Source organism: Phasianus colchicus, chromosome 6 (assembly GCF_987193195.1).
Source record: "Phasianus colchicus chromosome 6, bPhaCol1.hap1.1, whole genome shotgun sequence".
In the NCBI taxonomy this organism is placed as follows: Eukaryota; Metazoa; Chordata; class Aves; order Galliformes; family Phasianidae; genus Phasianus; species Phasianus colchicus.
The window spans coordinates 6,602,489-6,629,471 of record NC_143441.1 but is presented as its reverse complement, the minus strand read 5'-3'; the positions used below and the strand labels follow the sequence as shown (position 1 = coordinate 6,629,471).

Sequence of the window (26,983 nt, the reverse complement as noted above, 5' to 3'; positions counted from 1 at the left end):
ACTAGTTCTGACCAATACTAGCCTGCTATTTCTTTTGATTTTCCAGCTTAAACAGATACAACAGACATCAAAGGAGGACTCAAAATTGCTGGGAAAACATGTATTAAATAGCTGTTCCATAGAAAATTCATGTAATTCCTACTGTTTCTTACAAAAAAAGGGGGAAAAAAAGCAACAGAAAAAGAATCAATGCATCCTATATACACAAGCAATACAACACGTATGTCTTGTAAGCAGGGATTAGTAGCAGGACATTGTTATAGAAACTGTACACTTCTTCCCTTGGGAAACTGTTAAAACTCCATAAATTCAGGCAATTCAAGGCCACAGAGAAACAAAGTACTGACTATGCTCTTGTTCCCATTCCTTGCCATCTTACAAGCCAAGTTTCTGTACATTCTCCCATATAATTCTTATCCCTCCCCCTCCCCCCCCAAAAAAACCACCCAAATATATTCCTCTCTACATTTACATCTTTATATCTCCCTTACTTGGTTAAACCAGACCACAGGAAGTTATTTTCACTCTTCAATGGAAGCATGTAATTGATGAAGCAACACTGTAATGAAGTACTTTAGAAAGGATTTTAGCAGAAAAACACTAGAGATTCATCTTGAACTATTTTAATCTAAACAGTTCTATGACAACAGCTGGGAACATAACTTTTGGGAAATGTGGATGCTAATTCAGACTGGGAGATAAGATTCAGTGAAAACAATGAGTTGCAGCTGCTGCAACTGACACAGACACTACTACATCTAGCAACATCTTTTGAGATCAAAGGCAGACTGAGCCCTAAGATAAGCACCCATCCATCTGTCTTATGACAAGCTGCAGCTGCAAGTTGGGTGGCAACTGAATTCTTCACCATTCAACTTGCATTTCCTTGTTTATGCAAAAAACTTCTTGTCATTTTCATACTGATTCCTGTAAGCTTAAATGCCCCTTTCCCTCCCAAACACTACCTGTGATTGCCAGCTGTGTAACAAAGAAGGTCATTCGAGATTTCCTCTTCCTTCTCCATGTAGAGAAGAGCACGATGGCATTTCCAGCAATAGTAACAATAAAGAGGATCCAAAGAGTCACCAGCTGCTCTGTCTGCATTGGAAAGACAAAAAAAAGAAGATGTAGGCAGGTGAATGGATAGTGACTGGGGTTAAGTCAGTCAGTTAACATAGGACAAACGAGATGAGAATGCAACAAGGAGTGGAATGTGAGTTTTGACAATTGATTTTTAATTATATAGACTAAAAGATATTCTTGTTCTTTCAGAAAATGCCTCACATGCATCATCACCAGTGATGTCCCTTACAGTTTGATTTGCAGTGCCTGTATATTACTGCTATATTCACAAAACTGCTATCAATGCCTGTGTTCAGCACTAGACACTAAAATGAGAGGCAGCCATCAGCTTTCTCTTGTTGCTCCAACAAGCTGTGAAATAACCAACTGCCACGCTTTGCAAGGAATACTGATAGACACGCTCCTTTGGAGAAATGGGGGAAATAAATACTTCTCTCCTTCCCAGGCCCATTGAGTATAGGTCATCCACAAGCCCTATGAAATTCAGACACCCACTCTAGATGCGTAGCAAGATTGAAAAGTAAGCGTGACCCACTGTAAGGAAAAGTAAAATTGTGCCTCATGCAATACGTGATGACAAAACGTCCCCTAGTGGTAGTGTGTACAAAGAAAAGAAAAATAAGAAAAGCACTCTGGAAGCATTATGATCCTCTGCTGCAAGAATAAGGGCATACCTACATGCATTTGTTTGCTTCCTGTGAGTGCACACACAATTTGTTCCCTCCTTTATGGCCTACCGAAACGTTGTTGGTCTTCTCTAAATGCAGGTTAGTTATTTTTCAGTGCTATTCTGTAGGTTTCCCCTAGCCACGTGGGACTGCAAAATTCAATTCCTCTACATCAGCCAACCAGCTATGATGCCTGAGAAGCACTGAGTCTGCAGAGCATGGGGTCAGCGTGGAGAAAATATTCAGCATTTCTGCAAACTTAGAAAACTTAGCTTGCATAACGCACGTATAGCAAGGAGGAAAAACAATTCTGCTGCTCTTCTGCAAAGACAAGCAGAACAGTCAGCATTTTTCACAGCAAGACGTTGAAGGGCATAGGACAGAGAAACACAGAAATGCAGAATTAAGAAGTGCGGAAGTATCCAGTAGTGATAATACACATGTTGTTATTACAGCATGTTATTACACATGTTATAACACACCTTGTTATTACAAGGGGAAAACAAAAATACACACGTGGCTCAGCAGAATCGACAGTCAGGATGCATAGTTTCTTTTCTACTGAAGAGTAGAACCAGCTTTGCTTCAGTCTGGTAGCAATGGGGCTTCATGACCTATGTGGCTGTGCAGAAGAGGCAGGAGCCACTCACTGTATGAGCAATTCCAGGCTGTGCTCCATGCCTGAGCCCAGGGATTAGTTTAAGCACACAATGAATGCTGTGTTTAGATGGTTTCATTTTTCCCAGCACGATAACTTCTGTTAGTTTAATCTGTCGTTTGGGTCACCGCATCTAACTTTAAAGCTCTAAAGAGAAACAGCTACTCTAAATGGTCTTTGTAGTCTAGATAATGGTAGTATCTCAGGCATGAGTCATCATTCATCTCACCCACCCTGGGATGGCTGTCTCCACTGATTATAGAATCACCTACACAACCAGTGTGGGCTGGGTGCTTAAATTTTAGGCAAAAAACAAGCAAACAAAAACAAAACAAAACAAGCAAAAAAACAACAAACAAATATGTTTTAAAATCTAAGAATCTCTTGGAAGCAAATTCCCTTCGCAACATTTGGCAGAATGTAAAACATGGTAAAACTGTGCTTATGGGGACACTTTTTTTGTACAGGGATTGGAAGGAGGCGTTTTTTTGGAAGATAAATGAAACAGGGGGGAAAAAAAGGTAAGATTTCATATCACGTTTGTCCTTGAAATCAATTGGTTCTCCTAAGGGATTTGCTTGTCTTTTCCATTTCAGAAAAGATCTTTCATATGTTAAAAAAATAAGGGACAAGACTTGCTCCCATTTTCTGATATAAAATTGGGAGAGCATTTTTTAAAAAGAAATTCTGCATTCCTGTATTGTAATGATAAGGCTAACAACAGAACAAGGCTCTGACACAAATCTTTTTGCAATTCCTCCATAAGAAAAACCTCAGTCACAGCCTGTGTTAGAGGGGTGCTTCCTCCCCACACAGGGGTAAGCACATATTGTCAGTCCTCTTGCCAACTTAAAATGAGTGCTTTAAGCTCTACAGAAATGTACAATTAAACCAATCGACAAAAATGACCAAAGAGGTGCAAAAGCTGAGTAAGGAGAGCTAAATTTGAAAGACTGTAGACAAAAGCATACAGACAAAGTTTCTATTCATCTATTTGTGGTAGCTGCTGTTCTGAGAGCAGAGAAAAAGATCTCATTCTTGGGGATTAAGGAACTACATTAATAGGCAGCTTAAATCACTGCAGCCTCTATCAGTCTGAATTAGCTTGCAGACTGAAAACTTCTGTAGGTATTAATGGGATGCTCATCATGATAAAGGCCTTCATAGAAGCTATGACTGGAATTCAAAACATTCTTGATGAACTGGAAACACACACTTTAAAAACAGGATTTCATTAAATAAAGGAGCAGCACACAACTTTACAGTGCAGTAGCTGTAATGACACCAGGCTGGGTGAGCCTTCAAAACATCACCCCCAACACACAGCAGGTGATGGTTCCCTCACCTCCAGCACTTGGCTTCACCTCCAGCACTGCGTGCATGTTTGGACTCTGCAATCTAAGGGGGCCTACAAAGATGGGGAAGGATATACAGGGCAAGAAGCACAGGGACAACACTCCCAGACATAAGGTTTGAATTTTGGGTGGTTCTCTGTGGAGTCAAGGGTTAGGCTTGATGATTCTTATGGATCCCTTCTAACTTGGGGTATTCTCTAGTTCTGCGTTGAAAACCACAACTGCCATGAGACCAACACATGTTGCATGTCTCTCCTCCATTGAACCCCGCTGCTATACTATGTCCACTTTGGGACACTGCACTTCAAGGCATAGGGTAAGGAGTTGGCAGCAGAGCAAAAAGAGTGAATTATTTAAATTGCTCAATCTAGCAAACAACAGGCTCCAGGAATAAATGAGAATATCTTTGAAGACATGATGAGGCTGTAGGAATAACAAAAAAAAAAAGGGGGAATAAAATATTCTTCTGATCCACTGCAGATTTGCCCAAAATCAGTGAACCAAAATTACAGCATAGAAATCAGGATGGTTATTTAAAAATTTTCATTTACAAAATACCTCTACAGATTGATTGAGTCAATGAAATCTCCATCTATGAAAATAAGTCTTAGATTTGAGATATAGCTGATTGATCCCTGAACTTCACTTCAGCTGCATTGTCCAGCATTCTGTTTTATACATCACAGTGAGGTTGTTTAAAAATGGATGTGTTTCATTTCATGTCATGTTCATCAGGTAGAAATCGTCTTTTTGTAGCAACCTTCAGCAAGGTGATTTACAAGAAGAAAAGAGAACCACTATTTGATAACATCTTACACAGACAACTGGATAAAAAGATAGTAACATCTCCTTGTGTAGAAGCTTTCTTCAAGGGCTGCTTTTGCAATGGGTATATTAACTACATTACAGAAGAACATCATGAGCGAGACTAGTGTCATACAGCAGTTCTTTTAGATTAGAAAAATTAAAAATGCTAGTGACCTAAATAAGGTTACAGGACAAATCAAAGTCAAGAGGATTTCCTTGGCTTGATGATTACCATTGCTTATGATTCTATTCCACAAGACTGCTGTTTGAAGCATGGAAGTGCTTGACATCTGGAGCACATATTCATGTTTTACTAATTTGCTTTAAGATTAAATCCAGCTTCAGCCAATGAAGCAAGTCTCTTCGTGGGTGAAATGTAAGTCAAGAAACCTGTCTGAAAAGTGCATACATTTTCCTTTGCTTGCATAAGTGGTTTGTTATTTTGTCTCTCTAACAAAATTTCTTAATTCACAGGCTGCAATATGTCTAGCATGAGGTGTACTGTGCTTTATATTTGAAACAAAGTGCATCCCTGTAAGCCTGGTGTACCACTCACTCACCATCAAATCAAAGGCAGAAGGGATCCTTATGGATTCTAGGCATTTGTGCTATTCCAGTGTGATTTGTATTTATCTTGTATCAATGACAAAATCCATCCCTGAGTTCTTCCAGGCTCTCAAGTTCTGTATCTATGAGTTACTGTAGTGTGGAGAATAGTAGTGGAAAAAGTTTAATATCTTTCCTAATGTTGCTGGCTGGTATCTTAACGTGACATTAGGAGGCTTATAGTGAATTCAAGTTGTCACTGACCTCGTGTTTTCCTGCTTCATGCCCTTGGTCTGTTGAGTGATGAAGACACTACTATCTATCCCTACAGGTTGGCAGTGATGTAAGTCTCTGAGCAGCTTCTTCTTACTAGGTGATTAAGTTCTGGGAATATGTGTTTTATCTGGAGATAATCTGACTGCTTGCGTTTTGTTCATTTTAAAAATGATGTTAGAATTTTAACCTATTGTAGTGACTGAGATGTACTCATGGAGTAAAGTAAGCAAATTCACGAGTAAGTTCCTCTTAACATGTAAAAAGAACATATAAATTTTCTTGCTAAATTGGGAAACTGACATATTGAAGATCATATTCACCACTAGTAAATTGTATTGCTCTATTCTAAAGGAAGTTTTAAAGAAAAAAAATAGAGAGTGAGAAAACTTTTTCTCATCTCCTGAAATAAACACTTCAGCTGCAGACTGTGCAAGCAAATGAAGGACCCCAGGTTTTGCGTTATTTTGACCCTGTTATAGAAGACATGGAGTCTTCAATTTTGACTACTGAAAATACATAAGAGAGATACATTATTTTAGCTGGCCCCATCTAGGGTGGAACAGAAGAGGAAAGGGAAAGGAAAGAGGGAAGAGAAAGACAAGGGTTAATTCTTCTAAGGCAGATGAGTGCCATGCAACTTCACTGATTCCAGCTGGGGATTTATACTCAGTTTGCTTCTACTGGACTACAATATTTAAAGAAATATTAAGAAGACACCAGTTGGAGCAATTTACTTAAGAAGCTGCATCAGAAGAGGATCAGGTTGAGTATTAGGAAAAGATTCTTCACCAGAGCGTGTTCAGGCACTGGAACAGGCTCCCCAAGGCAGTAGTCACAGCCCCAAGCTACCAGAGTTCAAGAAGCATTTGGAAAATGTTTTCAAACATAGGGTTTGGTGGTACTGCGTGGAGCCAGGAGTTGGACTCAATGATCTTTGTGTGTGCCTTCCAGTTTGGGATATTCTGTGATTCTATAATGCAGTTCAAAATGAAAGGATGAGAAGTACCAAATGGAAGTTGCAACACAGGTCATTTTGATTATATACTAGGAAAAAAAATCACTATGAGGATAGTCAAACACTGGAACTGGAGTGCAGAGAAGATGTGGGATCTCTGCCTCTGAAGACGTTCAGAACTTGGTTGGGCACTGCATTGACAACTCAGATCTTTCGGGGAATTACTATTTACATCATCCTGCAAATCAGGTGTAAATGCGGATGGGAATGACACAAAAAAGTCATAGATGGTGTTTAGCTAAAGCGTGTGCAGAAGTTTGGGATGAAGTATTTCTGCCAGGGTGTGACTAGGTTAAGCAACCAGCTATCAGAAGTAATGTGCAATGGATATGAAAGATTTATGTCTATTGTGATTACTTACATATGGTATAAAGTATCTCCATTCTTGGATGCATTTGAGGCCAGGTTGGATGGGGCCTTGGGCAGACCAATCTAGTGGGTGGCAACTTTGCCTATGGCGAGGGTTTGGAACTACATGATCTTCATAGTCCTTTCCAATCAAAGGCATTCTTTGATTCTCTGAGTTTGTGATGTAATGTATTAAAAAAACCAAACTTGGTTGAAGTGCCAATAGGAAACATCCATACATCTTCCACCACAATTTGGAGTGAGAAAAAAACCACCACAGAAATCTGTTTGATGATAAGCTATAGGTGCATTATACATATTTTAGTATTAGCTAGCAGGTCTCACTGTCAGAGGACAAAATAAAAGGTGCCAATAATTTTACCAAACGAGAGATAACGGTGGGAATTTTTAGGCTAGAAGTAAGCTTCACACATTAGATGTTAAGCATCTGAATGTGAAAGTTCAGGTGATTAATACAAACTACCTCCTGCTCCAAATGAATATGTGGGGAGAGGAAAAGCCACAGAAATATGGTTGGATCACTCTTGACTCGTTTGCAGATGAAGTATGTCTCAGAAGAAAGAAGCACATGAAAGAACTGAAAGATCACTGATATATTTTATGACCTAGTTGTCACAACTAGCAGAAATTATACTGGCCATTCATATAATAAAATTATGCCTTGGAATCATAGAATCATAGAATTGCTCAGGTTAGAAAAGACCTTGAAGATCATCAAGTCCAACCCTAACCTAACCATCCTACCCTAACTAACAACCCTCTGCTAAATCACGTCCCTGAGCACCACATCCAGAAGGTTTTTAAACACATCCAGGGATGGTGACTCAACCACCTCCCTGGGGAGACGATTCCAATGCTTAATAACACTTTCATGAAAGAAGTGTTTCCTGATACGCAGCCTAAGCCTCACATGCGAAAAAAGGCTACTAGCAGAGGATGGTTTCGATCCATCGACCTCTGGGTTATGGGCCCAGCACGCTTCCGCTGCGCCACTCTGCTTCTTAAAGGCTTTCCAACTAGCAAGGCAAAAATGAAAAGCTGTTATAATATGCAAGACATTCCTAAAAGTTTTTGGAATGCAATTTGATTGACATCAGAAAACTCTAAGAAAACTTGTGATGAGGTAGCAAGGACTGAGAAAAGAATTATTTCAAAGCTAAGTTTTATATTTTTTTTATTTAAAGCTTCTTCCATTGCAGTTGAATTTGAGAAGGCGGCAGCAAAGCCCTTTAGGAGTTGAATTTTTTGGTGGAATTGAGCCTGGAATTGAGCCCAATTCACACTGCATGAATACTAGCTCAGCCTCAGGTCTCTCTTGAACCACTGATTTCCCATTTAAGCCCTGGGGCTAAAACACAGCTCTGACTGCTATGGACCTTGACTATTAATTAAGTGGTTACTCTTCAAACACCAATATCCCCAAGCAAGTTTAACAAAGAAAGCATCTCACACCTCTCTGAGTCAAGCATGAGCTTTGAATTCAGCAGATGCATTTGTCATGCCCGATAGTTTTCCCATCTCCTGCACAGTGACTGCTTTACTGCAATGATTTCTCACAGGATGACTGTGTTAGCCCTCCAGCACATGGCTGTGGGATATTCTGGCATCAATTGTCACATGAGGCCTTCACCACACGTCAGAGATTCTGGCAACAGTCACATCTCCACGCATCTTCATTCCAGCATGGCTGGAAGGGGACGTAAGACAATTTATATTCTGCCAAACTTGGGAAGAAGTTTTGCATGAGTTTCTATCTGGATGGTATTGTACTTATAGTCTGTGAATGCTAATGTGTTCTACAGAGGAAAATCTAAAGTATTTTCTACATTTCTGGTGCAAGGAAAACTATTCACTAGATAGAAAGGAGTAATTATGTTACTAACATTATTTTCACTTCTTCTGAAAATATAGTCATGCTCTATTGACCATTTTTTTTTGTGAATCCTCAGTTTTTAAAAATATATGTCTTAGCTCTCACTTTACCATCATGGCTGAGGCAGGGTCACTTCAATGGGCAGCATTTAATGAATGTAGATGTGACTGGGGTAGATGGGGAAGATTTAAAGTTAATAACAAATGGTAAGAATTCAGTTTTACTAGCAGCTAGTTCACATTCACCGTTTTGTTGTCTTTTGGTAAATGGATTATAAAAAGGGACAGTTTTATTCAAATAGTGACCAACTGGGGCATATAGGACAGACAGTGATAGGACAAGGGCAAATGCTTTTAAATCAAAGGAGGAAAAGTTTAGATCAGATGTCATGGGGAAGCAATTCACAGAGAGAGTGGTGAGGTGCTGAAAAAGGGTTGCCCAGAAAAGTTGCGTATGCCCTGTTTCTGGAGGTGATCAAGACCAGGTTGGATGGGGCTGTGGGCAACCTGATCCAGTTTTTGACCTAGCAGTTGGCAACCCTGCCTGCAGCAGGAGGGCTGGAACCTGGTGATCCTTGAGGTCCCTTTCAACCCAAGCCATTCTATAATTCTGTGATTCTATTGAGTTATTTCAGGGTTTTTTTTTTTCAATAGATGTATCATAGAAGCTTCCAAGGAAGGAGTTAAACAGATTTCTCTAATTTTGATGTCATCAAGAATGATGTATTTTTCATTATGTATCTATTTTTCCTAGAATAATTTAAACAGGAAGAGATAATATTAGGTCACTCAATAGCCCATCCATAATTGTATGATTTTGAAAGGCCTATTAAAAACTGTGAAACTGTTCCTTCTTAATCACAGAAAAGGGTAAGATGATTAAATGTGCCTAATCTGTGAAATTAAAACAGTTCATAGACTAGAGACATTTTAAGCATATTTATACAGGAGATGCTTTCAGACACAAACCCTACCTATGGGTCACACGGACAACAGTCAGAGGTGTGAGGAACGCTGGTGTAAAACTGCCTGAATTGGTTGGCTCACAGCTTCCACATGCTGGGCTGTTACCAAGCCAGCTCCCTTCTGTGCTGTATTTAAGCTAGTAGATGAAGCCAGCCCACCCAAGAACACTGCATCTTCGTTTCACAAGGTGAGCAGCTATTGCCTCCTCAGCACAGCTGCTCAGCTCTAGCAGCACTCCTTACAGCATTCTGCAATGCCTGCGTTCAGGAGTTCATGACACTGTATTTGTGTAGACTTAATTTTCTTCCTCTCACTCCAATGAAAGATAGCGAAGTCACTTATGAATTATTTGGTTTGCTCATTTTCCTAAAACATATGATTGCATTTGCGGAGATTACTCCAGAAATTTGACAGCACCCATTAATATTTTTCTGTTATGTATTCAGGGATGGGATGCTCTGTGCGGTCTGCCTGAAAATCAGAATGAGCAATAGTAAAGGCAAATGCTTTTCATGAGATAAAGAGACTCCTGCATTTGGCTGAAATGATAGGGACACAGATACTGACTTAAACAGGCTTCGAGGACACCTGGAGGCAAATACTTGTTACCTAATAGTTCTGCAAAGCTCGCCTGTGGAAACCTGCTCTCCTTGCACTGATCTTCTCAGTACTCTGGTGGAAGTGATAGGCCCTGACCTTTGCAATGAAGGTTATACTCCATGGATAAGAAGCACGTGGTTTTGTATTTGTGCTTACACTAGCACTAGGCTCTACAGTCCTGTTTAATATCTGAACTAGCTAAGCTACAGCATGCAGGTACTGGCAATGCTATGGTGTTGGAGAACACCATAGCCACAAGCACACAGTCCTTCCTGGAAAAAAAAACCAAACACAACAAACTGGGGAATCTTAACTATTGATGAATTATCATTTGTAGTGGATTTAATGTTCACAGCTCTTATCCTTCACTACCACTGCTGGGGTGACACTGCACAGCACAGGACCAGGACTGGTGGAGCTGGAGTAAGGAAGACATCAACATACAATTGGTGTTTCCACCTTGCAGCATGGGACAGGGTGTTCCCAAAAACACTTGGGGGAGATCAACAAAATTCTGTGCTGCTGCACAGATGAAGGCTCAGAAAACAAAATGAGAAAGTGCAAGTAGATGGTGGAAGGGAGGTGGTTGAGTCACCATCCCTGGATGTGTTTAAAACCGTTTGGATGCGGTGCTCAGGGACATGATTTAGCAGAGGGTTGTTAGAGTTAGAGTAGTATGGTTAGGTTGTGTTTAGACTCAATGATCTTTAAGGTCTTTTCCAACCTGAGCAATTCTATGATTCCATGATTCTAAGGTGGGGAACACCACCTGTCATTCCTGCCAAAGAAGGAAGGATGGCTTGGACTTCTCAGTATTTGAGTGCTCTTACCTTTACACTACTGCATCAAAGTAGAGCATCCCACTGTCCAACAGCCATGTCGTATACAAGAATTGAGCCCTACTGGAGTCTTTCTAAGCTCTGGAGCTGCTGGGGCTGCACAAAGGGAGGTGCGTCTTCCAGCCTTCACAAAGATTCCAGCCTTGTTGACCACGGGGACTCCTTTCTCAGCTTGATGAACCTATTCTGAGATTTTGGCTTCTCCCCAGGCTCTCTAGGAAGGCTTCTGAATAGCACCTTATGTCTCAGGTCCCCATGAGTCAGATAGGCAGAGCTGAGGGACTCTGAAAGTAGAGGAAAGCCACAGGCACTCTGATAATCTCTGTCTTCTACAGCTCACTGTATTCAGCAAAGGGCATTTGACACACAGAGAGTCTTCTTACACAGAGACTAAGTGCATGTGGAGGAGATTGTAAAGGGATGTAATGAGCTTCCTGTTGGCCTGGGAGGTTGGAGCTGTGATTAATACCGATTTGGACATCTGTTATGAATTTGATGCCAGCACAGACAATAGAATTCCTTGCATTTGTGGTTCCAGGCGGTGAGCTACCAGCATGCCTCATGCAAAGACCTCAGGCAGAGACACGGGCTCAGCTTTCAGCAATACTTTGCCATGTAGAGGTTAGAACTAGAAGATCTTTAGCATGACCTTCAATGCAAGTCATTCTGTGATCACAGAACCTGCAGGTGGGGAAGAGCTACTGTCTTTACCACAGAAAGCTCTGGCTCATCTCATAAAGCTGCATGACACACCTGGTCCTACCAAAAAGATGCAACAACAGCTTTGAGCCCATTGCACATGGAAGCAGCTTTACAGCAGACCTGGGGGTAAAGGCTCACCTAGCAGCTGGCCAGGCAGCTATCAAAATGTCTAACAGAAGGGAAGAGCATGTTCCTCCAAGTGGATGAAATGCTCCTTTTCCCAGCCCCCCCCCCAAAAAAAAAAATAAAAGGAGGGGAAAAAAAATCTAACTGAACTGGCAAAATGCTTTTTAATCTGACTCAGCATGGGATTTAGTTATTATGTTCTGAAGAGGAATGGAAAGAAATTCAGATTGTTCTGAAAGGGGGAGCAGGGAAGCATTCACAACTCAACCCATAATAGGACCTTTTTTTGGGCACTGAAATGCTCTGAGTGGCATTATTTTACTTTCGTCGCATTGCCACCACAATATAACCCAGATATTACCTATGGGTGGGTACAGGTAGTACTTCTGAAGCATGGGAGGAAAAGAAGAATACAGTATTCTCCTTTCATCCCACAGTTTGAACAGTGTTTGAGACACTCTACAGAGCTGCCAGCGGATAAAACTGTTAGAAGTCATTTGTGTAGGAACTGTTCCATTTACTGCATGAGCATCACTCCCTGGCCCCCATTTATTGGTTTAGATCATGTTTTCCTATTATCTCTTAAGGTAGATAACACAACTCTGTATTTCCCAAAGAGAAATAGGAACACTTGCTTGTTTTGTGTTGGATGTACAACAAGGTGGCAATCCCCCCATGCCACAGCCACAGGCACAGCCCACATCCATCCTGAGACTTCTGCTTCGTGGCAACACAGGGGTCAACCTGCACCTGCATGGTGGCCATTTGTCGATCTTCTTTACAGCCAGCAACAGCTACAGCATGTTTGAAAATCCCAATTAATGGCCAAAGCCCATTTGTAGCTGTATTTTGAGCACCAATTTCAAATGACGTGGGTTTTTAATCCACTCAGCCTGTTCCAAGCTGCCCTTCTATTTCTCTAGCTGCCAAACCAGAGCCTTGTGTAAAGAAAAGAGATCCTGGGCACCTTGCTGGAACATGGGCATGGCCACCACACAGAGTGTGGATGGTGAAGTACAGGCTGCTTTGTCAGCACCTTCCACACATGAAGCTCTCATTGAGAGCTGAAACGGCTGGCAGAGAGCCCTTCCTTGCATAGTAGATGTCAGCAGGTGTGTTATTCCTCCTTCCCTACAGCAGCAACACCAGCTGTCACTTGTCTCCCGGGTCAAAATATTTCCATGCCTATCAGCAGCCAGTAATTGATGTGAAACCAGTGAACCTCCTTGCAAAGTTCATCTTATATTTGCCAAAGCTAGACATCAGGCAGCAGAGTGCAAGTCTAATGAGAAGCTCTCAGCTAATAGAATCAAGTTTCTTTCAGCAATGGACGAGCACGCATGACTATCCATAGTATCCTAATTATTGTAATTTACTCAATCTGCCCTATTAAGAAGCATTTTTCTGCCTGGGGACTTTCTAATCATGGAATTAATTTGTCACTTTTACCATTATAAAATATTGCTCCCATGACATTGTTCAGATTTACAGCCCTAAGTGTGGAGAGAAGAGAGGAGATAAGAAGAAAATTGTGAAAAAAGGTTTTGCTCCTCACTTCTCTGCTTTCTGAAGAGCCTTTTAAGAGTCTAACATGGAGAGAGAAAAAAAAAAGAAGAAGAAGAAGAAGAAGAAGAAAGGAGTATTGTGTTAAAAGAAACTCCAGTTAATGAATTGTAGGACTACAGATCAACTTTTCCCTAGAAGAGGTGAATCCCTGTTATAATTCCACTGATTCCAGGAGCAATGTATCAGAGTACTAGCAACCTCCTGGAAGTCAAAACTGCATCTGAATACATCCCCTGATTTCCAACAGATTGCCATACGATGCGAGTGCCTGCATCTTTCCATCTGGAAGTGATCTGCTTGGTTCTGAGCTCTGGAGGGAAGGCGGGGTACTTCTTGTAGTAACTCCTTTTAGTAACTTGAGCACAACTTGTACAACGTGCCACTACAGCACCATAACACATGGCATGCAGCATGAAACTGAGCAATAACAACAGACACGGAGAGCTGAAGCAAAGATGTAACTCAGCACCTCTTTCATCTGTTCTCTACAATCACATCTTGTGAGGGTGATGTTTGTTTCGGGGAGATGAATGAATACACTTCTCACATCATTCAGCAGCTTTCAATCCTGAATCGTTTGTCTGCTACATTCTAACAGTGATCATGCATCCTCCTCACAAGTTTAAAAGAAAACCAAGCCAATTAACCAATTAGAGCTAATCCCTGTTGTTGTTGTTGTTTAAGCACACACGCACACGCACACGCACACGCACGCACGCGCGCACACACACACAAAACCCTGTTGCTTGTGTGCAATGTTTGTTGCAGCTGGGAAATTGAAAAGAAATTCCTTGTGTCAAGGCAATGGCTAATAAGAAATCACACAAAAGATGTGTTAAACTACAACACACTTTTGATTAAAGATGCACATAAAACTACAATGCCACTTCAGAAAAAACATTACCATCCTCTCTTGTAAGAGGATATGATTGCTAAGATCTGCAAGTCTGAACTCCAAAACCTGCAACTCTTTTGTTTTCCAGTAAATGCCTCACATATACTGCCAGATGTCTTCGCAGGGCAAATTCCACCTATATCTGGGATAAAACATCAATAATCCCAGCTGCCTGCTTGCAGAGGCACTGAGAAGCACCAAAGCTTGTGAGAAAAGCAATGCACCGGCTGTACCTTAAAGGAGTAGTAAAAGGATTTCCACTCCTCTTCCTCCAGCACTTCGGTGAAAGTCACGGTGTCAGTACAGGTGACAAGAGTGACATCCAGCCAGCCGGTGCCAGCCGGGGAGCTGCTGCTGGCTGCTGTGGGGCCAACTTCCATTGCCAGGCTCTGCTCCAGCTGCCTGGGCTCTTGTTTTCCTAGGAGTTAATGCAGCCAAGCCTCTCCTGTAAAAGCACAGCAGCAGTACCAGCTTCTCACTGCTCCACCACTGGCTACCAGAGGCATCAGGCTTCAGTGCAGCTGAGTGAGAAGAAAAAAAGCAAAGTGAATGGAAAAAAAAAAAAAAAAAAACCAACCAAAAACCAACAAGCTGGCGTCGTCCCTTTGAGCTCTCTTTCAGTACAGCTCTGACAACAGCCATCCACATGCTCTTTCAGCAGCATGACCAGCAGCTGGTAAGAAGTGAGCACATGCGGAGGCGTCCATGTGCATTTCAGCCTGCCAGGCATCCACAGCTGCCACGGCTGTAAAAGCATAGACCTGGAGAGCAAGCATGCATTTAGCACATCCAGAACTTGTCCAGCCTCATGGGCTGCTCTGCTTCAAGAGCAATACACTCCTAAGCAGAACTCGATCTGTTTTCACAGCTATGCCCTGTGCTGCTATGCTACCTGAACCACAGGTAGCTTTAACCAAGAAGAGCCAAGTTCCCTGATCTGAAACAGAAGCCCAGTAAATGTGCATTCCTATAAAATATTGAGGCAGTCAGCATCACCTTCAGGTATGGAGCCTGTGGGGATTGGAGAGACCTTTGGGTGTCACAGCAATGTCCAGGCCTTGGCCTGGGCCAGCCAGGGGAAGGTTCTGGTTCTGGCCCATATAGGTGACTGGTACCATTCACGATGAGAAAGAACCAGTGCTAACTCATATGCATCAGTAATAGATATTTAAACAACAGAAAATTGTGCATCCATTGGAATATGATCAGATAAATCATAGTTTTTCAGAACAACCATGTTGAGCTGAAATCAACAGGGAAAGCAGTAACTTATATATTAATTATCTGAAAGAGAGAGGAGGACATCTCCTTGAAGTCCATCCTGAATGACAGCTCAGGTTTGCTCAGATCCTCTGCTCTGAGGCATTCAGGCAGCAACCAAGCTTCCTGAAAGCATCCCACCTCACTGTCTCTTTTCTCCTCTCACCTTGCTTTCTCCTATTTATGGAATAAGCTAAAACTTCTTGCATTGGCTGGTTGGGGTTTTTTTTTCTTTTTTTCCCCACAAGCATATCACAAGTGCTAAAAGGCTTCTCAGTAGTTCTTACACTCCTGCCTCTGAGTATTTCTTTGTCGCTGTCACTGCCTTGCTTTGCTGTTGGCTGCTTTGCTATGAATGTTTTTTGTTATTGTTGTTTGTTTGTCTTGTATTTATTCTCAGAATCTTAGGCTAAGGGTTGTCTGTGATACCATGTCTGTAATTAAATGAATTATTTAGGAAAAAATACTTATTTTTTAATCCTCTACAAAGTCATGCTTGCTCTCTGAAATTTCATGCTTTGGGTTTTCTCCCTCTCCCCTTGCCAGTATTAAGAAAGCTATTTGAATACCTCTGAAGTGAATGGTGAAACAGCAGACTTTTCTGATTGCATCTCAAAAGCCTGTAGCAGGCAAGATCAAATCCCAGCAATTCCTCTGTGCAGAATTGATTCCTACAACTGACTTTGTTTTCCCCTGCCAGGACTTTCAGAAATCTCTAAGAATTTCAGCTTGAAGAGATTTAGGTAGCTTTACAAGGGGAGAAATTGAGTTTTCCCACTGTTTTAACATAAAATACTCTCAAATTATTATTCTAACACATATTTTTTCTAATGCATAACAAAACACGATAGCGCTTTCTTAACCTAAGCTGTTTCTCTTTTAAGTCTCACTTTGGCAGCACACCACAGCATAAGCATGCTTCCCAAATAGGAAAGATCAAACAACTTTGAGATAATCCTTAAGCAAAGAAAATGGATTATATGTAAGAAGAACAGGGAGGGCTTCTTTAAGAAGCTTCTTTGCCATTCTCTTTACCTTGGTCTCAGAAGCCACGCAGAATTATGTTTCTCAAATCTTGCTTTGCATCAGAGGACCAGAGAACTTGAGAGCACACAGTGGGGAAACCTGCAGCACATCTTGACCCTACAGCTGCACTGTGAGACAGAAAGCAAAATTATTTTACCGCTGTGCGCCATGCTGATAATTTTCCCAGATTTGGCTGATTTGAATCTTCTGATTTTTTATCTTGTTTAAAAGAAACAGGTACATTTGAAAAAAAATGAAAGCACACACATCTGCTTAAGGCTATATATATATATATATATATATTAATTATTATTATTATTTTTAACTTAGAATTTACTTTGGAATTGACTTTTCTGCTTTTATTCAGCATCAAGAGGGAAAGTGTTTTTATTACCCAAATCTGTATCTAGTGTCCTTGGAAGAGGACATCATGTTTATCTGTTGTGTAACTGCTTCCCCAGCATTTGCAGCCATCTTTTTTAGCCACTCCACATAGAGACAACATCAAATTTCTAAATCTTTTAAGACATGAAGTGGAAATGATCTTTTAGGATTTAACTGGTAAGTTCTGAAGTCAGTTGAGGCTGGCAGCTGGAATAGAAGAGACTTTCTTTTATACAGAGAAATTTCTGTTTGACTTTCCTTCAGAATCTGCGCAGACTCGATTTTGATACATTCAAAGACTTCATGGAATGAGATGCCAGATCTCTGCCTGGGCCCAGCCTGATCTCTGACCGGTCAGCAGCTTTTGAACTTTGGATTAAATCTCCAGACTGTCAGCAAGTGGGTTCTTTCTACCAATTGCACTTTTGGATGGAATCTTTTGCAAAAATCTGAACTTCACCCTCAGTAAAGAAGTAAGGGCACAGAAATCACAATGATGAAATCACAGAAATCACAATGATGAGCACTTTACTCCTCTTCCATAGATAAATGGAATAAAAGATGGACTTTTTTCTCAATCTCCATTGCTGTTTGAGGTCTAAATTCAAGGTAGTCCATTTTACAAAAAAAGATATTTGGCCATTTATCTGTATTTGCAAATACACTCTTGCAGAAGAATAAGCAATTCCTAAGGAAATGTCTTTGAGAAGAAGCAAGTGGAAGAAGAAAGTGCATAGAAAAATGCCATGAAATCTGCAGACTATGTTAGTAGAACTGTCAGGCACCATGGAATTTAAAATCTCTTCATTCTCTTCCCCTCAACATAACCACCAAGAAAATCATGCATTTTGCGAGGTTTTGATTCTCCATTCTCTCCTTCTGCTGTAGATTAGGATTGCTGTTCAGGAACAGAACCACAGGCAGCTTTAACCAAGAAAAGCCAAGTTCCCTGATCTGAAACAGAAGCCCAATAAATGTGCATTCCTATAAAATATTGAGGCAGTCAGCATCCTATTATTCACTGTACAGCAGAGGAGCACTCCTGCATTTTAGGAGCTGAGTGGGTACCTGTCATTAAATCCTGCCCTGATTTAAGAGCTGCTCCTCCATTGGAAGGCAGAGGCTGCCTGGAGCTGGTGAATCTCTCTCTTCCTCTGCAGGGGATGGAGAATAATCTAATGGCTAAGCCACAGGCTTGCAGTTCAGAGAAGATATTATGCTCCTTGCTCCTCTGCAAGTTCCCACCTGCCTTTGACTAAGCAATCCCTTCCCCATAGCTATGGGCTCTGTCTGTGGAATGCAGGTGGTGGGACATACTCACACAAGGCAATTGAAGAATACAGCTATGTGCTTAACTATTGTTTCTGATAGAGCCTCTAGAAATGGGGAGCTAACACTCTGCTAAAGAGGACTGAGCCCTTGCACCATCACAGTCCTTGAGCGCCCAATCTGAACCAATGAAATCAGAACCAAACTCAAACTCCAAAGCAGGAGCAGGCAAACCCATCACTGTATCTGAGTTGTTCATTTCAGAGCAAACTGCGAATCTGCACTGAATTTCTGCTGGATAGAAGACTTAAAGAAATACAGTTCTAGATGAAGTTTAAAACAAAAGTTTAAAACTTGGCAAAAAGCAATAAAAAAAAAAATAACATTAGAACAAACTTTCAGACTACATCACCAACATAATTCTAAGTTCAAATGGTACTACAGAGGCTACAAAGAGAGGAATGGAACATCAAGGAAAATCAGACTAATCTATCAATGCTGCAAGCTTGGGAAAAGTCTGGCAAAAATCTCAATGGAGGGCAAAAAACTGGGGAACCTCTGTGCCCAGGAGGAAGTGGGAGAATAAAAGAATTTAAAATGCCTGTATTCCAGCTCTCATTTCTGTGGTAGAAGTTGTGTCTGAAGTAATGAATACACTCTGTCTTCTGGCGATGAGCAGCAGCCTGAAAGTGCAGATTTACAATGGAGGTGGAAAGCTGTTAGAAGCATTGCAGGACATTTTATTGCCAATTACAATTTCATGGCAGGGTTATTATTTATTAAATATAGAAGCAGTCAGCTGAATTCTAACTGCTCCTAAGCTTATTTCCACTTATAAAACAGCTGAAGAAATTATGTAGAGCTAGAGAAAAAATCCTTTGCCATAGCAAGCATGTTTCTCATGGCCTTCAAGTCTGCACACATGAACACACATGGAGAGAAATAAAGCAAAACACTTCAGAGAGGGAATGAGCTACGTTCTATTTCCCTTTAATAATGCCTGAGGTGCAGTAAACTAAACATATTGCTGGCACTAACAGGCTTGTGGGAGACAAGTTGAGCTGCAAAGGTTCCTTGATCACCAAAGCTCAAAGTTCAAGGCTCTCCTGAGAAGTACCTCACCCATGGCTCTCCAATCCAAAAGCAGCATGCAGACAGAATGAAATCTGATCACAGATGGAATCTGTCCCACAGCAGACCTGCATGGTCACAATATACAACACACTGAACAAATAAATCCATTTGAATATCCTAGAATCATAAAGGCTGGAAAAAGACCACTAAGATCATCTAGTCCAACCATCAGCCCATTACTGGCATATGCACTAAATGTGCCTCTCAGTGCCATGCATACCTACGCATTTCTTGAACACCTCCAGGGATGGTGACTCTACCACCTACACAGGAAGATTGTTCTAATTTCTCAAAACTATGAGAAGAAATTGTTCCCAATAGCCAACCTCCTGATTCTGACCCAATGAAGAAAGAGAAGCAAAACAAAATAGCTCACCACAGTGATTTGAAGACAGAAAGGATGTTCAAAGAAGCCAAGCTAACTAAAGAAACATACAAAATTCAGCAACTGTCAGAAGATGTTGGAAATACTTGATGTAAGTTCTCATACTCCCTAGTGACTGGACATTCAGCAAGTTGTAACAGGGTCAATCAACTCAGCCCAGTATCTTTGTCCCTACATTTGAAGAGACTGTCGTAGCTTATTAACCTTACTGGCATTTCAATAAGATGCACACAGTCTTGTATATTTTATGCTAGCGACTCTTTGTTCACCATTGTAAGTATATCACAACACAAATGTTCAATAAATGTCAGAATGGGGACAATCACCCATCTAACCACATTGGTCTAGCTGCAGTGAGTCATGGGTAGGCTGTGCCAGGTCCTTGTGGAAATAAATGGGGTCAACACTCTTCAACTCACAGATTGTGCACAAGTGTGAGAGCTGCTGATCTGCCTTTCCGGTGCTGCCTGGGAGCAGGCTATTGATTTCTTCATATGTTCATGATGAAATTCTTATCTGTATAAGCAGAGCTGATTTTCTGTTTATATAGTTAGATAAAAAATTTCAAGTCTGTGTCCAAACATACCACTGAATAAGGTTGCATTGTTCTTATAATAAAGCTAGATAGAGCAGAATGCTAGGAATCCACATGGAAACAGGAGTGCAAAAAGTTTTCAGCGTTTAATAGTGGAATGAGCAATATGGCACATACAAAACATAATCTGTTTGTCATCAGAAAGAAACCTGGAATCATCATGAGATGTGTTGCTTCCTGCTGCCCAAAGCCATGTTTTCAGCATTTCTAAAAGGACTAAAACTGTTGAAGAATTCTTTGGTTTATCTCTTTGGAACAGCAAGAAATTCTGAAAAAGAATTTTCATTGCTATGCATCCACATACATACCAAATTAGGGAGAGATTAAATGAAGGAAAAGCAAACCATCTCCGCACTTGAAGCATTCATCATTCTTTGTAGCACAATTTGCTTTAGGAGAATATGATGTTTTCTGTGGTTATGAAGATGCAAAATGATTCTAGTCTTTATAGGAACTGCTGCTTGGGGATTAGAGGAGGATTTAATATCTTTCTCAAAGAAAGGATTAATTAAAGTGTCTCCTCTTTGGGAAGGTGATGAGCAAAACAATACATAGAGCTTTTGATTTATTTCTCTACAGAAATAAAATGTGTATGATGATTTTTCATTTCATTTTCTTTAAAAAAGGAATCATTTCAGAAATTTATCTGGCATAGGAGTTGCTTAAGGGATTTTAACATGCTTTCAAAATGTCAGCTACAACTGAACCATTGGGTCTCCTTTAGAAAACTCTGACAATCTGTTGTTACAAGCTAAGGAAATACTGCTTAAGCTTCACTAGGGATCTGTCCTTTTGTTTCATTTTTCCCATCCTTAAGTGGAATTGATTGGGAAGCCTATTAGTTTGTTGACAGCCCTCCCTGTATTTTGCAGTACTATGATCATCTCATGAAAAATTTTGCTATTCTTTTCATAAAAGACCTCCATTTTAATCAAAAGCTGAAGGGTGAAAAAAAAGAAACAATCATTTTTATGCTGGCAAAGATTTCTAGTTTTCAACTTTTATGATGTATTTTATTTCCTAACAGAAATGTCAAGGCAACATCAACCACGAAAAATATATTAAAAAAAGTTTCATCTACTTCTACATAATTTTCAGCATTTCTTCCTCCCTTCCCTCCCCCCCCCCCACTGTATCTTGCTAGATATAGGAATTTGCCCCTGGGTTCTTTAAAACTCTGGTACAACTTGGACTCCTACATCACTAATGCAGAACTGCCTATTATCAGCTCAGAATATTTGCTGGATCTGATAAGAATAATGATGAAAAAGTGATACACAGTGCTTAGGGACATGGCTGTGATTTCATTTAACCTGAAACTACCAGTGGGATTAATGATCCCCTATATTCAATATACTATGGAAGAACAGTGGTGCCTAACGGTCTATAACTCATTTGTGTGCCCTGCTCCTGCATTGTCCTGTCAGCAAATTGAAGACAACAGAAACTTGCAATATTTGGTCTGGAACATTTGCCAAAAAATAATGAAACTTTCATTCAAATGCAACTACACTATTCGTGCCTGGATTAAAGCACGGCTCATAGGATAATTAATGACTCCCTTCTTGGATAACTCAAGTTTTTGCATTTTCTTATTAAACAAAGATAGTGGAAGGATCATCAAAAGTCAGATACTGTAGACAGGAGGAGTTTATTTTCTAGAGCTCGGATTTGATCTGTACATAGATATTTAAGCACGAGGACAATGCATTCCCCATCAGCCAAAGCCCTGAGCAATTACAAGAATGGTATCTAACCTCCCATTCTCACGTTAGGATTTGTGTTAGCAAAGTACTGTTTACACACTCTCTGTAGCCAAGTCACTACTTGCAGGTTAATTGGAAATCCTTTATAGGTGTCACTAATGAGAAGAATTGCCGTGGCTGCACTGAACACATAATTTGGTGTGGAAGTGTCTAACATATTTCACTCAGTTAACCAACAGCAGGTGGAAAGGATGCTTATCCTGAAATACATAAAATTCAAGGGAATGAAAAAAAAAAAAAAGGAAGAATGGACAGTGATAGGCTGCTGAGAGGAGCAGCACTCATGAAAGGAAAAAGCAAGGCTTTCTGTGCTGACTTACTGTCAATCTGCAGTTCCAGCAGTCCATGTTGCTGCTGTTTAAATATGTAAATAACCCCCATCATGATCAATGCTTTTATTAAAATTAAAGAAATACTAAGGAAAACCTTCTCTTTACTCTGAGTTTTCCATTCCAAAGATCTTTATCCAAGGTTTTCTAAGATGCACTTTCCATTACCAGACATATTGCTACCTAACACAGCTAGAAGCCCACACTATCAATCCCACATGAACTTCAGGCAGAACTTCAGGCCTTTTGCCAACCTCTCTCCAGCTTACAAGAAAATGTCAGCATGAGACATTACACTAACTCACAGGAAAGTAAGAAAATATATTTGTAGGCCTTAAAATTGTTGATTTAAGGAATTCAAATGAAAATGCAATTAATCTGGCCCTACCTCGGGCTCTGAAAATCTGGAATGACTTTCACTACCTTGTGCCATTAGAGCATCTCAGAGGAAATCTGTAGGTGTCCAGGCCCCTTCTTCTATCTCTCTCTACAAAACAGCAACTTAAGGCAGTTGTAGTGAAAAAAATAGATCAGTAAAAATTAAAGAGACCAAAATTTCTTATTCATAACTTTGTTTTTTGTCAAAATGATTTGCCTCCAAACTAATTAATTTTATTCAATCCTGACAAGCATTTTTGCAAAAGTTATTTCATAAGGATAACTTTTAATATCCTGATATGAGGAGTTCAACACCTGCAATTATTAAAATATACCTGTCTGGTAGCTTTTTTTCTGACAATATATCTGGCAATTTTTATACATAATTTTGTGTTAAATATAAATACGTTAGATAGACCACTCTTCTGTGAGACTAAATTTCAGAGCTTTCTGCATATTCTTATAAAGCAAGAAATTTCACAAAAAATGTGAAAGCTAAGTTAATTTACCAAAACCAGAAGGACACCTGTGCCATCAATGCATATCCCGTATGGGATATGGGGAAGAGGCGATGAATGGCAAAAAGAGAGTAGGCTCTAAACTATATTTGAGAATACAGGCTCAAACAAATAACTTCACAACCTTTCACATACTGCTGCTCTCCTGTAAAAGCCCAGGACCGTATATGGATTTTCATGCCCCAGATGCAAGCTGGTCAAAGCTTGTAGACCTTGATGATGAGCATCAGAGGAAGCACTGCTGTCCCTCACCCTGGCAGGCACAATCTCTCTCCCACAGCACAGCACAGGTAAGAAGAGAAAAGGAGGATGTTTTCATGCAGATGAACAGCATTACTGTGTTGTTTGCATTCCAGGGAATGTCTCACCATTGAACTGCAAGAAACATCGGCCTGAACTTTATAAGCAATCCAATCCCATCATTTTATCACAGATATTTCCCAGTGCTGAAGAAAGGATCGATGGCCAGGAGTTTTACAGTCTCTGTCATGGTCTCGTAAGGTAAATATTGATTAACTGTCCTAGATTCAATATTCAATGCAATTAAATCATTTTTTACAGGTATGGAAGTGTGACTTTGCCATGCATTTTAATTATGCTTCAAAAAATGTCATGTCAGCATCTAATTTGTTCTGTTCAAATCCTAACATGCTCTGAAGATAAATGTCTTCTGTTTGAAGAAGGTTAAGATAGTAAAGGGAGCAGATCAAATAATTAGGCCTAGGTGAATTTAAAATCACTGTTCCAGACTGTCAAACAGATAAGAGTTCAAAGACTGATCAGTAAATTATACATACATAAAATATACACGTACAATTTCTCATTCCATTTTTGTAATTGAATAAAATTATATATGTTATATTAATTCATTTGAGACTTTCATGATATTCAGTCATAGGTCAGCAACTACATCAAATCAGCGGTAACGAAGCCTTTGGGGTGTCTGTACAGAATTAAATTGAGATTGGAGGTGCTGGTCGACAACTAGCTGAATGTGAGCCAGCAGTACGTCCAGGTGGCCAAGAGCAACCTGGCCTGTATTGCAAATAGAATGACCAAAAAAAACAGGGAAGATTTTGTCTCTCTGTACTCAGCTTCAGTGAGGCTGCACCTTGAGCACAGTTTTGGCCCCTCACTGCAAGAAGAGTTTGAATTGCTTAAGTATGTGCAGAGAGAAGTCAATGATCAGGAAAACAAGACCTATGAGGAGAGGCTGGAGGAATGGGGGGACTATTCAATCTGGAGCAGAGCAGGCTCAGGGGAGACCTCATAGCTCTCTGTAGCTATCTGACAGGAGGCTGTGGTGAGGTGGGTGACAAGTGATAGAACAGAATAGCCTCAAGTTGCACCAGAGGAGGTTTAGATTGGCTGTCATGAGGAATTTTCTTCATGGTGGTCATGCATTAGAACAGCCTGCCCAGGGAAGTGAAGACCCCATCCCTGGAGGTGTTCAAGGGATGTGTGGATGTGGCACAAGGAGACATGATCTAGAGGTGGGTTTGTAGTATTAGGTGGATGGTTGGACTTGGTGATCTTGAAGATCTTTTCCAACCTCAACGATTCTATCATAGCATATCTGTAGCTCAGCATAGCTGACATGCTGTATGCACATAGCCTTCTACATTAGTTTTTGGAGCTATGATATGTAATGATGAGGTGAGGAGGCGTCAGCTAACCAGTACAGCTAAATGAAAACAAAAATTCAGCTTTCTTGCTTCAGGACAGGTAATCATTTTTTAAATTGAATTAGGCATAGATAAATCTATAGTATTTCAAGATTTCCAAAATGAAGAAAATCTAATATTCCACAGAAACAGTGCTGAAGTTCTAACTTATCTAACCTTTTATTTTAGCTAAAACTTTGCTAAGATGCTGAACGCGACTTGCGAAGCCAAGAGGCCATAAGGCTTTACGGCACTGGCCTCTTACTGGTTCTTACTGCACTGCCTACAGTCAGGCCGAGGTCTGTGCTGTGTGGCATCATTAAAAAGCACGAACCTGTTGCTCAAAAAAGAAGAATCATAGAATGGTTTAAATTGGAAAGGACCTTTAAGAACACCTGTTTCCAAACCTCCTGCTACAGGAAGGAACACCTCCCACTAGGCCAGGCTGCTCAAATCCAGTCTGCGTGGGGACATTCACTGCCCCACTGGGCAACCTGTTACAGTGTCTCACCACCCTCACAGTAAATAATTTCTTATCTGGGCCTGACTCCTTAGCTGTTGTTATAGAGATGTTTACCAGTGGCACAGTGACTCAGAATCGTAGAATCATCAAGATAGGAAAATACCACTAAGATCAGCTAGTCCAACCATCAGCTTATCACCACCGTGCCCACTAAACCATGTCACTGTGTGTGAGATTCACCTTTTCCTTCGCAGAGCACCAGTGATGGCAGAGATGGCCTTGAGGAAGACTGCTTCTCCATTACTTTCACTGCAGGAACAAGTGAAAAATAAGTGATAATTAACAACATTGATGTTCAAAATCAGCAACAGCACCCATCTATCCAAACCCGCGGCCTCTGTGCAACCTTTCAGATTTCACATTCTGAGGGATTCGGCCTGTGGGGAAATCCGTTGCTAGTTTTTGAGAACTGCCACACGAAGGACATCATAAAGCATTTCTTGCCCTTCAATCCTGCTGTTCTAGTCTTCATCTACACACCATCCTGTCTCTATGACACTGGTCTGGAGCAATGAGCTCTGGGCTTTTTCAAAGGATTTGGGCCCTTGAGAGCCAGGGCTGGTACGGCCCAACCGAAAGGTAAGAGGAGTCTGCTGAGCATGATCTTAGGATTTAACTAAAATGAATTTTTTCTGTCATCATCTCTCTCCTTCCCTTTCTCTATTAACTACTTACTCTATTAACTACTTACTCTATTAACTACTTACTCTATTAACGTCACTCAGAAGGCCTGGGGTATTTCCCATACACTTAAGAAAACCAAGCTGCCCTCCTCTCACATCACGTTACCACAGGAGAAAATGCAGACCTTTGGTGTGCAACACAACTCCTCCACTGCCATCACCTTGTATTTTTACTGACCTGCCTGCCCTTTCACACCCTGCTCCTCATCACTGAACCACATCATCGCCTGCCTTCTTTAACACATCCACTTGTAGTCTCCACAGGCTCAGTATTCCACAGAAAATATGGCCGGTTGTCCCAGGTTTAGGCTGGCTGCCAGTCATTCTTCAGCCAAAAAATGGTAACTGTCTTTTACAGTGAAATGCAACAGAACTTTTTATTGATGCTCACATATGAGGGATCTCCTACATTATTTAATGTTATTCATCTTTAAAAGCCATCTTCAAATAAAAGCTTTAAAAGCGTCTGTCACTACTGCATTTGGGTTCTTCTCTAAGCATATTCAGCTTGTAAGCCCCTTCTATCCTGTATAAATAGCAAGACTGGCTTTGCTGGCATTTCTCACAGAACAGTGAAGCTTATCAAAGCCCTCTGGGGCCAAGAGCTCCATGTGTTACCCACAGGAATGAGAAGGAAATCCCCCGCAGAGGTCAGAGGCTGCAGGAAGGGTCTCTTGAGGTGATTACAGGTGTCTCACATACCAGTCCTGCCCTTATCATTTCAGT

The 26,983-nt window shown here is 40.7% G+C and overlaps 1 long non-coding RNA gene and 1 other non-coding gene across 3 annotated transcripts; both read right to left on the bottom strand.

Moving 5' to 3' along the window:
* Positions 1-453: 453 nt before the first annotated feature.
* On the bottom strand, positions 454-26,821 carry LOC149917396 (uncharacterized). 2 transcript variants are annotated; one of them, XR_016467429.1, is made up of 5 exons: positions 26,282-26,821; positions 25,755-25,823; positions 16,639-16,757; positions 14,577-14,864; positions 454-1,098 (listed from the first exon to the last, which is right to left on the bottom strand). It is a non-coding gene; the product is annotated as an uncharacterized LOC149917396 (long non-coding RNA). The 2 variants fall into 2 exon arrangements; XR_016467430.1 differs by having other exon boundaries at positions 26,436-26,821.
* TRNAM-CAU (transfer RNA methionine (anticodon CAU)) lies at positions 7,705-7,776 on the bottom strand. Its single transcript has one exon. It is a non-coding gene; the product is annotated as a tRNA-Met (tRNA).
* Positions 26,822-26,983: the final 162 nt, after the last annotated feature.